The sequence below is a fragment of the Vanacampus margaritifer genome, chromosome 5 (assembly GCF_051991255.1).
Source record: "Vanacampus margaritifer isolate UIUO_Vmar chromosome 5, RoL_Vmar_1.0, whole genome shotgun sequence".
NCBI lineage: Eukaryota > Metazoa > Chordata > Actinopteri > Syngnathiformes > Syngnathidae > Vanacampus > Vanacampus margaritifer.
The window spans coordinates 9,532,250-9,546,711 of record NC_135436.1 but is presented as its reverse complement, the minus strand read 5'-3'; the positions used below and the strand labels follow the sequence as shown (position 1 = coordinate 9,546,711).

General features: G+C 42.7%; 11 non-coding genes across 11 annotated transcripts; all 11 read right to left on the bottom strand.

Annotated features, from left to right (window-relative positions):
- Positions 1-645: 645 nt before the first annotated feature.
- Positions 646-717, bottom strand: trnae-cuc (transfer RNA glutamic acid (anticodon CUC)). The gene has a single exon. It is a non-coding gene; the product is annotated as a tRNA-Glu (tRNA).
- Positions 718-1,175: 458 nt separating this feature from the next.
- On the bottom strand, positions 1,176-1,247 carry trnae-cuc (transfer RNA glutamic acid (anticodon CUC)). The gene has a single exon. It is a non-coding gene; the product is annotated as a tRNA-Glu (tRNA).
- A 1,598-nt stretch (positions 1,248-2,845) lies between these two features.
- trnae-cuc (transfer RNA glutamic acid (anticodon CUC)) lies at positions 2,846-2,917 on the bottom strand. The gene has a single exon. It is a non-coding gene; the product is annotated as a tRNA-Glu (tRNA).
- A 458-nt stretch (positions 2,918-3,375) lies between these two features.
- trnae-cuc (transfer RNA glutamic acid (anticodon CUC)) lies at positions 3,376-3,447 on the bottom strand. The gene has a single exon. It is a non-coding gene; the product is annotated as a tRNA-Glu (tRNA).
- Positions 3,448-3,932: 485 nt separating this feature from the next.
- On the bottom strand, positions 3,933-4,004 carry trnae-uuc (transfer RNA glutamic acid (anticodon UUC)). Its single transcript has one exon. It is a non-coding gene; the product is annotated as a tRNA-Glu (tRNA).
- A 1,389-nt stretch (positions 4,005-5,393) lies between these two features.
- trnae-cuc (transfer RNA glutamic acid (anticodon CUC)) lies at positions 5,394-5,465 on the bottom strand. Its single transcript has one exon. It is a non-coding gene; the product is annotated as a tRNA-Glu (tRNA).
- A 1,574-nt stretch (positions 5,466-7,039) lies between these two features.
- trnae-cuc (transfer RNA glutamic acid (anticodon CUC)) lies at positions 7,040-7,111 on the bottom strand. The gene has a single exon. It is a non-coding gene; the product is annotated as a tRNA-Glu (tRNA).
- A 3,869-nt stretch (positions 7,112-10,980) lies between these two features.
- trnae-cuc (transfer RNA glutamic acid (anticodon CUC)) lies at positions 10,981-11,052 on the bottom strand. The gene has a single exon. It is a non-coding gene; the product is annotated as a tRNA-Glu (tRNA).
- A 1,012-nt stretch (positions 11,053-12,064) lies between these two features.
- Positions 12,065-12,136, bottom strand: trnae-cuc (transfer RNA glutamic acid (anticodon CUC)). Its single transcript has one exon. It is a non-coding gene; the product is annotated as a tRNA-Glu (tRNA).
- A 1,291-nt stretch (positions 12,137-13,427) lies between these two features.
- On the bottom strand, positions 13,428-13,499 carry trnae-cuc (transfer RNA glutamic acid (anticodon CUC)). The gene has a single exon. It is a non-coding gene; the product is annotated as a tRNA-Glu (tRNA).
- Positions 13,500-14,264: 765 nt separating this feature from the next.
- trnae-cuc (transfer RNA glutamic acid (anticodon CUC)) lies at positions 14,265-14,336 on the bottom strand. The gene has a single exon. It is a non-coding gene; the product is annotated as a tRNA-Glu (tRNA).
- Between the last annotated feature and the right edge of the window lie 126 nt (positions 14,337-14,462).

Below are 14,462 nucleotides of genomic sequence, written 5' to 3'. Positions count from 1 at the left end.
AAAAAAGTACGAAAAGTACCCTGAGAGTATATTTTGTCTAAAAAGATGAACACAGCTGCGGACTGTGTATGAAAATAATATTATGTAACATATTGTGTGAGAACCAATCTGTTTTACTTATTCATGATGGGAGGAGGAATAGGTGTTCTCTTACTGATTTGGATTCTTTAAAAGCCGTATTCCACAAAAGAGGGGGCACACGCGCACCCTGGAATTCCACCTTTTACGTGATGTTCAGTGTTGTGTGACCAGAGATTATCTGTAATAAATCATCCTTGCAAGGAGTTTTTCTCACAAGAAGTCTATCTTCAGTTTTTTGGAACACGCAAAAGAGGACAAATAATTAACCTCTATCACTACTTCTGAATTCCCTGACCGGGAATCTAACGCAGACCGCGGCAGTGAAAAAGCCTAATCCTGGCCACTACACCACCAGGGACAACATACACCATTAACTGGCCACAGATAACAAAGCACAGTAAATGAACAAGCAAGCAGGAAGAAAAGGCTCCACGGACTTGTATAAATCATTTTGGGATTCACGAAACAGCTCAACTGACAACAAAAGGTTTCTGGTTGTTCAGGGCAGTATCAGCAAGTACTAAAAATAAACTGACTGGGGAAATAACCCTTTCTACTTCTGAATTCCCTGACCGGGAATCGAACCCAGGCCGCGGCAGTGAGAGTGCCGAATCCTAGCCACTAGACCACCAGGGACAACATATACTGAGTTCTGGACACAAGTAACATAGCACAGTATATCAACAAGCAAGCAGTGGAAGAAAAAAGTTCACAATAGGTCTCAATCTTTTTGGCAGCCGTGAAAAGCTCAACTGACAACATACAGGTTTCTGGTTGTTCAGGACAGTATAAGCAAGCTTTAAAAACAAACTGACTGTTAAAAAAATCCTAACTACTTCTGAATTCCATGACCGGGAAATTAATCCTGGCTACTAGACCACCAGGGACAACAAATACTGAATTCTGGACATAGCTAACATAGCACAGTATATGAACAGGTAAGCAGGAAGAAGCGACCCCACTGACTTGTCTTAATCTTTCTGGTAGCCAAGAAAAAGCTTTGCTGACAATATACAGGTTTCTTGTTGTTCAGGATAATATCAGCAAGCATTAAAGTCAAACTGACTGGTGAAATAACCCTTTCTACTTATTAATTACCTGACCGGGAATTGAACCCAGGCCACGGCAGTGAGAGTGCCGAATCCTAGCCACTAGACCACCAGGGACAACATATACTGAGATCTGGAGACAACTAACATAGCACAGTATATCAACAAGCAAGCAGTGGAAGAAAAAAGTTCACAATAGGTCTCAATCTTTTTGGCAGTCGTGAAAAGTTCAACTGACAACATGTTTCCGGTTGTTCAGGACAGTATCAGCAAGATTTAAAAACAAACTGACTGTTAAAAAAATCCTAACTACTTCTGAATTCCCTGACCGGGAATCTAACGCAGACTGCGGCAGTGAAAAAGCCTAAACCTGGCCACTAGACCACCAGGGACAACATACACCATTATCTGGCCACAGATAAAATAGCACAGTAAATGAACAAGCAACCAGGAAGAAAAGGCTCCACGGACTTGTATAAATCTTTTTGGGTGCCACAAAACAGCTCAACTGACAACATACAGGTTTCTGGTTGATCAGGACAGTTTTAGCAAGCATTAAAAACAAACTGCCTTGTGAAAGAACCACAAACACTGCTGAATTCCCTGACCGGGAATCGAACCCAGGCCGCAGCAGTGAAAGTGCCGAATCCTAGCCAATAGACAACCAGGGAGAACAAACAACAACTTCTGGACACAGCTTACATAGCACAGTAAATGAACAAGCCAGCAGGAAGAAAAGGCTCCACGGACTTGTCTCAATCTATTTGGGAGCCACGAAAAAGCTCAACTGACAAAATAAAGGTTTCTGGTTGAGCAGGACAGTTTTGGCAAGCATTAAGAATAAACTGACTGGTGAAAGAAGCCCAAGCACTGCTGAATTCCCTGACCGGGAATCAAACCCAGGCCGCAGCAGTGAAAGTGCCGAATCCTAGCCACTAGACCACCAAGGAGAACGAACACCAACTTCTGGACACAGCTTACATAGCACAGTAAATGAACAAGCCAGCAGGAAGAAAAGGCTCCACGGACTTTTCTCAATCTATTTGGGAGCCACAAAACAGCTCAACTGACAACATAAAGGTTTCTGGTTGTTCAGGGCAGTATCAGCAAGCATTAAAAAAAAACTGACTGGGGAAACAACCCTTTCTACTTCTGAATTCCCTGACCGGGAAGCAAACCCAGGACGCGGCAGTGAGAGTGCGGAATCCTAGCCACTAGACCAACAGGTACAACATATACTGAGTTCTGGACACAAGTAACATAGCACAGTATATCAACAAGCAAGCAGTGGAAGAAAAAAGTTCACGATAGGTCTCAATCTTTTTGGCAGCCGTGAAAAGCTCAACTGACAACATACAGGTTTTTGGTTGATCAGGACAGTTTTAGCAAGACTTAAAAACAAACTGACTAATGAAAAAATCGAAACTACTTAAGAATTCCCTGAACGGGAAAACGAACCAAGGGGACGGCAGTGAGAGTGCTGAATCCTGGCCACTAGACCACCAGGGACAACAAATGCTGAATTCTGGGCACAGCTAACATAGCACAGTATATGAACAGGCAAGAGGAAGAAGCAACCCCACGGACTTGTCTCAATCTTTCTGGTAGCCAAGAAACAGCTGAACTGACAATATACAGTTTTCTTGTTGTATAGAACAATATCAGCAAGCATGAAAGTCAAACTGCACGGGGAAATAACCCTTTCTACTTCTGAATTCCCTGACCGGGAATCGAACCCAGGCCGCGGCAGTGAGAGTGCCAAATCCTAGCCACTAGACCACCAGGGACAACATATACCTAGTTCTGGACACAAGTAACATAGCACAGTATATCAACAAGCAAGCAGTGGAAGAAAAAAGTTCACGATAGGTCTCAATCTTTTTGGCAGCCGTGAAAAGCTCAACTGACAACATACAGGTTTCTGGTTGATCAGGACAGTTTTAGCAAGACTTAAAAACAAACCGACTAATAAAAAAATCCTAACTACTTCTGAATTCCATGACCGGTAAATTAATCCTGGCTACTAGACCACCAGGGACAACAAATACTGAATTCTGGACATACCTAACATAGCACAGTATATGAACAGGTAAGCAGGAAGAAGCGACCCCACTGACTTGTCTTAATCTTTCTGGTAGCCAAGAAACAGCTTTGCTGACAATATACAGGTTTCTTGTTGTTCAGGACAATATCAGCAAGCATTAAAGTCAAACTGACTGGTGAAATAACCCTTTCTACTTCTGAATTCCCTGACCGGGAATTGAACCCAGGCCGCGGCAGTGAGAGTGCCGAATCCTAGCCACTAGACCACCAGGGACACGTATACTGAGATCTGGAGACAACTAACATAGCACAGTATATCAACAAGCAAGCAGTGGAAGAAAAAAGTTCACAATAGGTCTCAATCTTTTTGGCAGCCGTGAAAATTTCAACTGACAACATACAGGTTTCTGGTTGTTCAGGACAGTATAAGCAAGGTTTAAAAACAAACTGACTGTTAAAAAAATCCTAACTACTTCTGAATTCCCTGACCGGGAATCTAACGCGAACCGCGGCAGTGAAAAAGCCTGATCCTGGCCACTAGACCACCAGGTACAACATACGCCAATATCTGGCCACAGATAACATAGCACAGTAAATGAACAAGCAAGGAGGAAGAAAAGGCTCCACTGACTTGTATAAATCTTTTTGGGTGCCACGAAACAGCTCAACTGACAGCATACAGGTTTCTGGTTGAGCAGGACAGTTTTGGCAAGCATTAAGAATAAATTGACTGGTGAAAGAAGCCCAACCACTGCTGAATTCCCTGACCGGGAATCGAACCCAGGCCGCGGCAGTGAAATTGCCGAATCCTAGCCACTAGACCACCAGGGAGAACAAACACCAACTTCTGGACACAGCTTACATAGCACAGTAAATGAACAAGCCAGCAGCAAGAAAAGGCTCCACGGACTTTTCTCAATCTATTTGGGAGCCACAAAACAGCTCAACTGACAACATAAAAGTTTCTGGTTGTTCAGGGCAGTATCAGCAAGCATTAAAAATAAACTGACTGGGGAAATAACCCTTTCGACTTCTGAATCCCCTGACCAGGAATCAAACCCAGGCCGCGGCAGTGAGAGTACCTAATCCTAGCCACTAGACCACCAGGGACAACATATACTGAATTCTGGACACAAGTAACATAGCACAGTATATCAACAAGCAAGCAGTGGAAGAAAAAAGTTCACGATAGGTCTCAATCTTTTTGGCAGCCGTGAAAAGTTCAACTGACAACATGTTTCTGGTTGTTCAGGACAGTATCAGCATGCATTAAAAACAAACTGATTGTTAAAAAAATCCCAACTACTGTTATACATTATTAACATTTTTAATTCTTTATTTCATATATTAACCATGTTGAAATGTTTAATAGATGTGTAGAGTAGATGAAATAGTGTTGAACTCAGTATAATTTGACCTTAACCTTGTTTTTGTCTAAAAATTCCTTCTCAGTGTTTTGCGCACAAACATTCTGTTCGTGAGAACAGATTTTGCCACACACATACCCTGAGAGCACCATCACTCACGGCCACTCTAAATCCAGTTCAATTTGTTTGTGAGATATTGTTTTGGGAAAAAAGTACGAAAAGTACCCTGAGAGTATATTTTGTCTAAAAAGATGAACACAGCTGCGGACTGTGTATGAAAATAATATTATGTAACATATTGTGTGAGAACCAATCTGTTTTACTTATTCATGATGGGAGGAGGAATAGGTGTTCTCTTACTGATTTGGATTCTTTAAAAGCCGTATTCCACAAAAGAGGGGGCACACGCGCACCCTGGAATTCCACCTTTTACGTGATGTTCAGTGTTGTGTGACCAGAGATTATCTGTAATAAATCATCCTTGCAAGGAGTTTTTCTCACAAGAAGTCTATCTTCAGTTTTTTGGAACACGCAAAAGAGGACAAATAATTAACCTCTATCACTACTTCTGAATTCCCTGACCGGGAATCTAACGCAGACCGCGGCAGTGAAAAAGCCTAATCCTGGCCACTACACCACCAGGGACAACATACACCATTATCTGGCCACAGATAACAAAGCACAGTAAATGAACAAGCAAGCAGGAAGAAAAGGCTCCACGGACTTGTATAAATCATTTTGGGATTCACGAAAAACAGCTCAACTGACAACAAAAGGTTTCTGGTTGTTCAGGGCAGTATCAGCAAGTATTAAAAATAAACTGACTGGGGAAATAACCCTTTCTACTTCTGAATTCCCTGACCGGGTATCAAACCCAGGCCGCGGCAGTGAGAGTGCCGAATCCTAGCCACTAGACCACCAGGGACAACATATACTGAGTTCTGGACACAAGTAACATAGCACAGTATATCAACAAGCAAGCAGTGGAAGAAAAAAGTTCACTTTTGGTCTCAATCTTTTTGGCAGCCGTTAAAATTTCAACTGACAACATACAGGTTTCTGGTTGATCAGGACAGTTTTAGCAAGACTTAAAAACAAACCGACTAATGAAAAAATCCTAATTACTTCTGAATTCCATGACCGGGAAATTAATCCTGGCTACTAGACCACCAGGTAGAACAAACACCAACTTCTGGACACAGCTTACATAGCACAGTAAATGAACAAGCCAGCAGGAAGAAAAGGCTCCACGGACTTTTCTCAATCTATTTGGGACCCACGAAACAGGTCAACTGACAACATAAAGGTTTCTGGTTGTTCAGGGCAGTATCAGCAAGCATTAAAAAAAAACTGACTGGGGAAACAACCCTTTCTACTTCTGAATTCCCTGACCGGGAAGCGAACCCAGGACGCGGCAGTGAGAGTGCGGAATCCTAGCCACTAGACCAACAGGTACAACATATACTGAGTTCTGGACACAAGTAACATAGCACAGTATATCAACAAGCAAGCAGTGGAAGAAAAAAGTTCACGATAGGTCTCAATCTTTTTGGCAGCCGTGAAAAGCTCAACTGACAACATACAGGTTTTTGGTTGATCAGGACAGTTTTAGCAAGACTTAAAAACAAACTGACTAATGAAAAAATCGAAACTACTTAAGAATTCCCTGAACGGGAAAACGAACCAAGGGGACGGCAGTGAGAGTGCTGAATCCTGGCCACTAGACCACCAGGGACAACAAATGCTGAATTCTGGGCACAGCTAACATAGCACAGTATATGAACAGGCAAGAGGAAGAAATAACCCCACGGACTTGTCTCAATCTTTCTGGTAGCCAAGAAACAGCTGAACTGACAATATACAGTTTTCTTGTTGTATAGAACAATATCAGCAAGCATGAAAGTCAAACTGACCGGGGAAATAACTCTTTCTACTTCTGAATTCCCTGACCGGGAATCGAACCCAGGCCGCGGCAGTGAGAGTGCGGAATCCTAGCCACTAGACCAACAGGGACAACATATACTGAGTTCTGGACACAAGTAACATAGCACAGTATATCAACAAGCAAGCAGTGGAAGAAAAAAGTTCACGATAGGTCTCAATCTTTTTGGCAGCTGTAAAAAGCTCAACTGACAACATACAGGTTTTTGGTTGATCAGGACAGTTTTAGCAAGACTTAAAAACAAACTGACTAATGAAAAAATCGAAACTTCTTAAGAATTCCCTGAACGGGAAAACGAACCAAGGGGACGGCAGTGAAAGTGCTGTATCGTGGCCACTCGACCACCAGGGACAACAAATGCTGAATTCTTGGCACAGCTAACATAGCACAGTATATGAACAGGCAAGAGGAAGAAGCAACCCCACAGACTTGTCTTAATCTTTCTGGTAGCCAAGAAACAGCTGAACTGACAATATACAGTTTTCTTGTTGTATAGGACAATATCAGCAAGCATGAAAGTCAAACTGACTGATGAAATAGCCCTTTCTACTTCTGAATTCCCTGACCGGGAATCGAACCCAGGCCGCGACAGTGAGAGTGCCGAATCCTAGCCACTAGACCACCAGGGACAACATATACTGAGTTCTGGACACAAGTAACATAGCACAGTATATCAACAAGCAAGCATTGGAAGAAAAAAGTTCACGATAGGTCTAAATCTTTTTGGCAGCTGTGAAAAGTTCAACTGACAACATGTTTCTGGTTGTTCAGGACAGTATCAACAAGCATTAAAAACAAACTGACTGTTAAAAAAAATCCCAACTACAATTATACATTATTAACATTTTTAATTCTTCATTTCATATATTAACCATGTTGAAATGTTTAATAGATGTGTAGAGTAGATGAAATAGTGTTGAACTCAGTATAATTTGACCTTAACCTTGTTTTTGTCTAAAAATTCCTTCTCAGTGTTTTGCGCACAAACATTCTGTTCGTGAGAACAGATTTTGCCACACACATACCCTGAAAGCACCATCACTCACGGCCACTCTAAATCCAGTTCAATTTGTTTGTGAGATATTGTTTTGGGAAAAAAGTACGAAAAGTACCCTGAGAGTATATTTTGTCTAAAAAGATGAACACAGCTGCGGACTGTGTATGAAAATAATATTATGTAACATATTGTGTGAGAACCAATCTGTTTTACTTATTCATGATGGGAGGAGGAATAGGTGTTCTCTTACTGATTTGGATTCTTTAAAAGCTGTATTCCGCAAAAGAGGGGGCACACGCGCACCCTGGAATTCCACCTTTTACGTGATGTTCAGTGTTGTGTGACCGGAGATTCTCTGTAATAAATCATCCTTGCAAGGAGTTTTTCTCACAAGAAGTCTATCTTCAGTTTTTTGGAACACGCAAAAGAGGACAAATAATTAACCTCTATCACTAGTTCTGAATTCCCTGACCGGGAATCTAACACAGACCGCGGCAGTGAAAAAGCCTAATCCTGGCCACTACACCACCAGGGACAACATACACCATTATCTGGCCACAGATAACAAAGCACAGTAAATGAACAAGCAAGCAGGAAGAAAAGGCCCCACGGACTTGTATAAATCATTTTGGGATTCACGAAACAGCTCAACTGACAACATAAAGGTTTCTGGTTGTTCAGGGCAGTATCAGCAAGCATTAAAAATAAACTGACTGGGGAAATAACCCTTTCTACTTCTGAATTCCCTGACCAGGAATCTAACCCAGGCCGCGGCAGTGAGAGTGCCGAATCCTAGCCACTAGACCACCAGGGACAACATATACTGAGTTCTGGACACAAGTAACATAGCACAATATATCAACAAGCAAGCAGTGGAAGAAAAAGTTCACGATAGGTCTCAATCTTTTTGGCAGCCGTGAAAAGCTCAACTGACAACATTCAGGTTTCTGGTTGATCAGGACAGTTTTAGCAAGACTTAAAAACAAACTGACTAATGAAAAAATCGAAACTACTTAAGAATTCCCTGAACGGGAAAACGAACAAGGGGACGGCAGTGAGAGTGCTGAATCCTGGCCACTAGACCACCAGGGACAACAAATGCTGAATTCTGGGCACAGCTAACATAGCACAGTATATGAACAGGCAAGAGGAAGAAGCAACCCCACGGACTTGTCTCAATCTTTCTGGTAGCCAAGAAACAGCTGAACTGACAATATACAGTTTTCTTGTTGTATAGAACAATATCAGCAAGCATGAAAGTCAAACTGACCGGGGAAATAACCCTTTCTACTTCTAAATTCCCTGACCGGGAATCCAACCTAGGCCGCGGCAGTGAGAGTGCCGAATCCTAGCCACTAGACCACCAGGGACAACATTTACTGAGTTCTGGACACAAGTAACATAGCACAGTATATCAACAAGCAAGCAGTGGAAGAAAAAAGTTCACGATAGGTCTCAATCTTTTTGGCAGCCGTGAAAAGCTCAACTGACAACATTCAGGTTTCTGGTTGATCAGGACAGTTTTAGCAAGACTTAAAAACAAACTGACTAATGAAAAAATCGAAACTACTTAAGAATTCCCTGAACGGGAAAACGAACAAGGGGACGGCAGTGAGAGTGCTGAATCCTGGCCACTAGACCACCAGGGACAACAAATGCTGAATTCTGGGCACAGCTAACATAGCACAGTATATGAACAGGCAAGAGGAAGAAGCAACCCCACGGACTTGTCTCAATCTTTCTGGTAGCCAAGAAACAGCTGAACTGACAATATACAGTTTTCTTGTTGTATAGAACAATATCAGCAAGCATGAAAGTCAAACTGACCCGGGAAATAACCCTTTCTACTTCTAAATTCCCTGACCGGGAATCCAACCTAGGCCGCGGCAGTGAGAGTGCCGAATCCTAGCCACTAGACCACCAGGGACAACATTTACTGAGTTCTGGACACAAGTAACATAGCACAGTATATCAACAAGCAAGCAGTGGAAGAAAAAAGTTCACGATAGGTCTCAATCTTTTTGGCAGCCGTGAAAAGCTCAACTGACAACATACAGGTTTCTGGTTGATCAGGACAGTTTTAGCAAGACTTAAAAACAAACCGACTAATGAAAAAATCCTAACTACTTCTGAATTCCATGACCGGGAAATTAATCCTGGCTACTAGACCACCAGGGACAACAAATACTGAATTCTGGACATAGCTAACATAGCACAGTATATGAACAGGTAAGCAGGAAGAAGCGACCCCACTGACTTGTCTTAATCTTTCTGGTAGCCAAGAAACAGCTTTGCTGACAATATAAAGGTTTCTTGTTGTTCAGGACAATATCAGCAAGCATTAAAGTCAAACTGACTGGTGAAAGAAGCCCAACCACTGCTGAATTCCCTGACCGGGAATCGAACCCAGGCCGGGGCAGTGAAAGTGCCGAATTCTAGCCACTAGACCACCAGGAAGAACGAACACCAACTTCTGGACACAGCTTACATAGCACAGTAAATGAACAAGCCAGCAGGAAGAAAAGGCTCCACGGACTTTTCTCAATCTATTTGGGAGCCACGAAACAGCTCAACTGACAACATACAGGTTTTTGGTTGATCAGGACAGTTTTAGCAAGACTTAAAAACAAACTGACTAATGAAAAAATCCTAACTACCTCTGAATTCCCTGACCGGGAAACGAACCCAGGGCACAGCAGTGAGGGTGCTGAATCCTGACCACTAGACCAACATGGACAACAAATACTGAATTCTGGACATAGCTAACATAGCACAGTATATGAACAGGTAAGCAGGAAGAAGCGACCCCACTGACTTGTCTTAATCTTTCTGGTAGCCAAGAAACAGCTTTGCTGACAATATACAGGTTTCTTGTTGTTCAGGAAAATATCAGCAAGCATTAAAGTTAAACTGACTGGTGAAATAACCCTTTCTACTTCTGAATTCCCTGACCAGGAATCTAACCCAGGCCGCGGTAGTGAGAGTTCCGAATCCTAGCCACTAGACCACCAGGGAAAAAATATACTGAGTTCTGGACACAAGTAACATAGCACAGTATATCAACAAGCAAGCAGTGGAAGAAAAAAGTTCACGATAGGTCTCAATCTTTTTGGCAGCCGTGAAAAGCTCAACTGACAACATACAGGTTTCTGGTTGATCAGGACAGTTTTAGCAAGACTTAAAAACAAACTGACGAATGAAAAAATCGAAACTACTTAAGAATTCCCTGAACAGGAAAACGAACCCAGGGGACGGCAGTGAGAGTGCTGAATCCTGGCCACTAGACCACCAGGGACAACAAATGCTGAATTCTGGGCACAGCTAACATTGCACAGTATATGAACAGGCAAAAGGAAGAAGCAACCCCACGGACTTGTCTTAATCTTTCTGGTAGCCAAGAAACAGCTGAACTGACAATATATAGTTTTCTTGTTGTATAGGACAATATCAGCAAGCATGAAAGTCAAACTGAGTGATGAAATAAGCCTTTCTAATTCTGAATTCCCTGACCGGGAATCGAACCCAGGCCGCGGCAGTGAGAGTGCCGAATCCCAGCCACTAGACCACCAGGGACAACATATACTGTGTTCTGGACACAAGTAACATAGCACAGTATATCAACAAGCAAGCATTGGAAGAAAAAAGTTCACGATAGGTCTCAATCTTTTTGGCAGTCGTGAAAAGTTCAACTGACAACATGTTTCCGGTTGTTCAGGACAGTATCAGCAAGATTTAAAAACAAACTGACTGTTAAAAAAATCCTAACTACTTCTGAATTCCCTGACCGGGAATCTAACGCAGACTGCGGCAGTGAAAAAGCCTAATCCTGGCCACTAGACCACCAGGCACAACATACACCATTATCTGGCCACAGATAAAATAGCACAGTAAATGAACAAGCAAGCAGGAAGAAAAGGCTCCACGGACTTGTATAAATCTTTTTGGGTGCCACGAAACAGCTCAACTGACAACATACAGGTTTCTGGTTGATCAGGACAGTTTTAGCAAGCATTAAAAACAAACTGCCTTGTGAAAGAACCACAACCACTGCTGAATTCCCTGACCGGGAAACGAAAGCGGGCCGTGGCAGTGAGAGTGCCAAATCCTATTCACTAGACCACCAGGGACAACATATACTGAGTTCTGGACACAAGTAACATAGCACAGTATATCAACAAGCAAGCAGTGGAAGAAAAAAGTTCACGATAGGTCTCAATCTTTTTGGCAGCCGTGAAAAGCTCAACTGACAACATACAGGTTTCTGGTTGATCAGGACAGTTTTAGCAAGACTTAAAAACAAACCGACTAATGAAAAAATCCTAACTACTTCTGAATTCCCTGACCGGGAAATTAATCCTGGCTACTAGACCACCAGGGACAACAAATACTGAATTCTGGACATAGCTAACATAGTACAGTATATGAACAGGTCAGCAGGAAGAAGCGACCCCACTGACTTGTCTTAATCTTTCTGGTAGCCAAGAAACAGCTTTGCTGACAATATACAGGTTTCTTGTTGTTCAGGACAATATCAGCAAGCATTAAAGTCAAACTGACTGGTGAAATAACCCTTTCTACTTCTGAATTCCCTGACCGGGAATCGAACCCAGGCCGCGGCAGTGAGAGTGCCGAATCCTAGCCACTAGACCACCAGGGACAACATATACTGAGATCTGGAGACAACTAACATAGCACAGTATATCAACAAGCAAGCAGTGGAAGAAAAAAGTTCACAATAGGTCTCAATCTTTTTGGCAGCCATGAAAATTTCAACTGACAACATACAGGTTTCTGGTTGTTCAGGACAGTATAAGCAAGCATTAAAAACAAACTGACTGTTAAAAAAGTCCTAACTACTTCTGAATTCCCTGACCGGAAATCTAACGTGAACCGCGGCAGTGAAAAAGCCTAATCCTGGCCACTAGACCACCAGGGACAACATATACTGTGTTCTGGACACAAGTAACATAGCACAGTATATCAACAAGCAAGCATTGGAAGAAAAAAGTTCACGATAGGTCTCAATCTTTTTGGCAGTCGTGAAAAGTTCAACTGACAACATGTTTCCGGTTGTTCAGGACAGTATCAGCAAGATTTAAAAACAAACTGACTGTTAAAAAAATCCTAACTACTTCTGAATTCCCTGACCGGGAATCTAACGCAGACTGCGGCAGTGAAAAAGCCTAATCCTGGCCACTAGACCACCAGGCACAACATACACCATTATCTGGCCACAGATAAAATAGCACAGTAAATGAACAAGCAAGCAGGAAGAAAAGGCTCCACGGACTTGTATAAATCTTTTTGGGTGCCACGAAACAGCTCAACTGACAACATACAGGTTTCTGGTTGATCAGGACAGTTTTAGCAAGCATTAAAAACAAACTGCCTTGTGAAAGAACCACAACCACTGCTGAATTCCCTGACCGGGAAACGAAAGCGGGCCGTGGCAGTGAGAGTGCCAAATCCTAGCCACTAGACCACCAGGGACAACATATACTGAGTTCTGGACACAAGTAACATAGCACAGTATATCAACAAGCAAGCAGTGGAAGAAAAAAGTTCACGATAGGTCTCAATCTTTTTGGCAGCCGTGAAAAGCTCAACTGACAACATACAGGTTTCTGGTTGATCAGGACAGTTTTAGCAAGACTTAAAAACAAACCGACTAATGAAAAAATCCTAACTACTTCTGAATTCCCTGACCGGGAAATTAATCCTGGCTACTAGACCACCAGGGACAACAAATACTGAATTCTGGACATAGCTAACATAGTACAGTATATGAACAGGTCAGCAGGAAGAAGCGACCCCACTGACTTGTCTTAATCTTTCTGGTAGCCAAGAAACAGCTTTGCTGACAATATACAGGTTTCTTGTTGTTCAGGACAATATCAGCAAGCATTAAAGTCAAACTGACTGGTGAAATAACCCTTTCTACTTCTGAATTCCCTGACCGGGAATCGAACCCAGGCCGCGGCAGTGAGAGTGCCGAATCCTAGCCACTAGACCACCAGGGACAACATATACTGAGATCTGGAGACAACTAACATAGCACAGTATATCAACAAGCAAGCAGTGGAAGAAAAAAGTTCACAATAGGTCTCAATCTTTTTGGCAGCCATGAAAATTTCAACTGACAACATACAGGTTTCTGGTTGTTCAGGACAGTATAAGCAAGCATTAAAAACAAACTGACTGTTAAAAAAGTCCTAACTACTTCTGAATTCCCTGACCGGAAATCTAACGTGAACCGCGGCAGTGAAAAAGCCTAATCCTGGCCACTAGACCACCAGGGACAACATACACCAATATCTGGCCACAGGTAACATAGCACAGTAAATGAACAAGCAAGCAGGAAGAAAAGGCTCCACGGACTTGTATAAATCTTTTTGGGTGCCACGAAACAGCTCAACTGACAGCATACAGGTTTCTGGTTGAGCAGGACAGTTTTGGCAAGCATTAAGAAAAAACTGACTGGTGAAAGAAGCCCAACCACTGCTGATTTCCCTGACCGGGAATCGAACCCAGGCCGCGGCAGTGAAAGTGCCGAATACTAGCCACTAGACCACCAGACAGAACAAACACCAACTTCTGGACACAGCTTACATAGCACAGTAAATGAACAAGCCAGCAGGAAGAAAAGGCTCCACGGACTTTTCTCAATCTATTTGGGAGCCACGAAACAGCTCAACTGACAACATTAAGGTTTCTGGTTGTTCAGGGCAGTATCAGCAAGCATTAATAATAAACTGACTGGGGAAATAAGCCTTTCTAATTCTGAATTCCCTGACCGGGAATCGAACCCAGGCCGCGGCAGTGAGAGTGCCGAATCCCAGCCACTAGACCACCAGGGACAACATATACTGTGTTCTGGACACAAGTAACATAGCACAGTATATCAACAAGCAAGCAGTGGAAGAAAAAAGTTCACGAAAGGTCTCAATCTTTTTGGCAGCCGTGAAAAGCTCAACCGACAACAT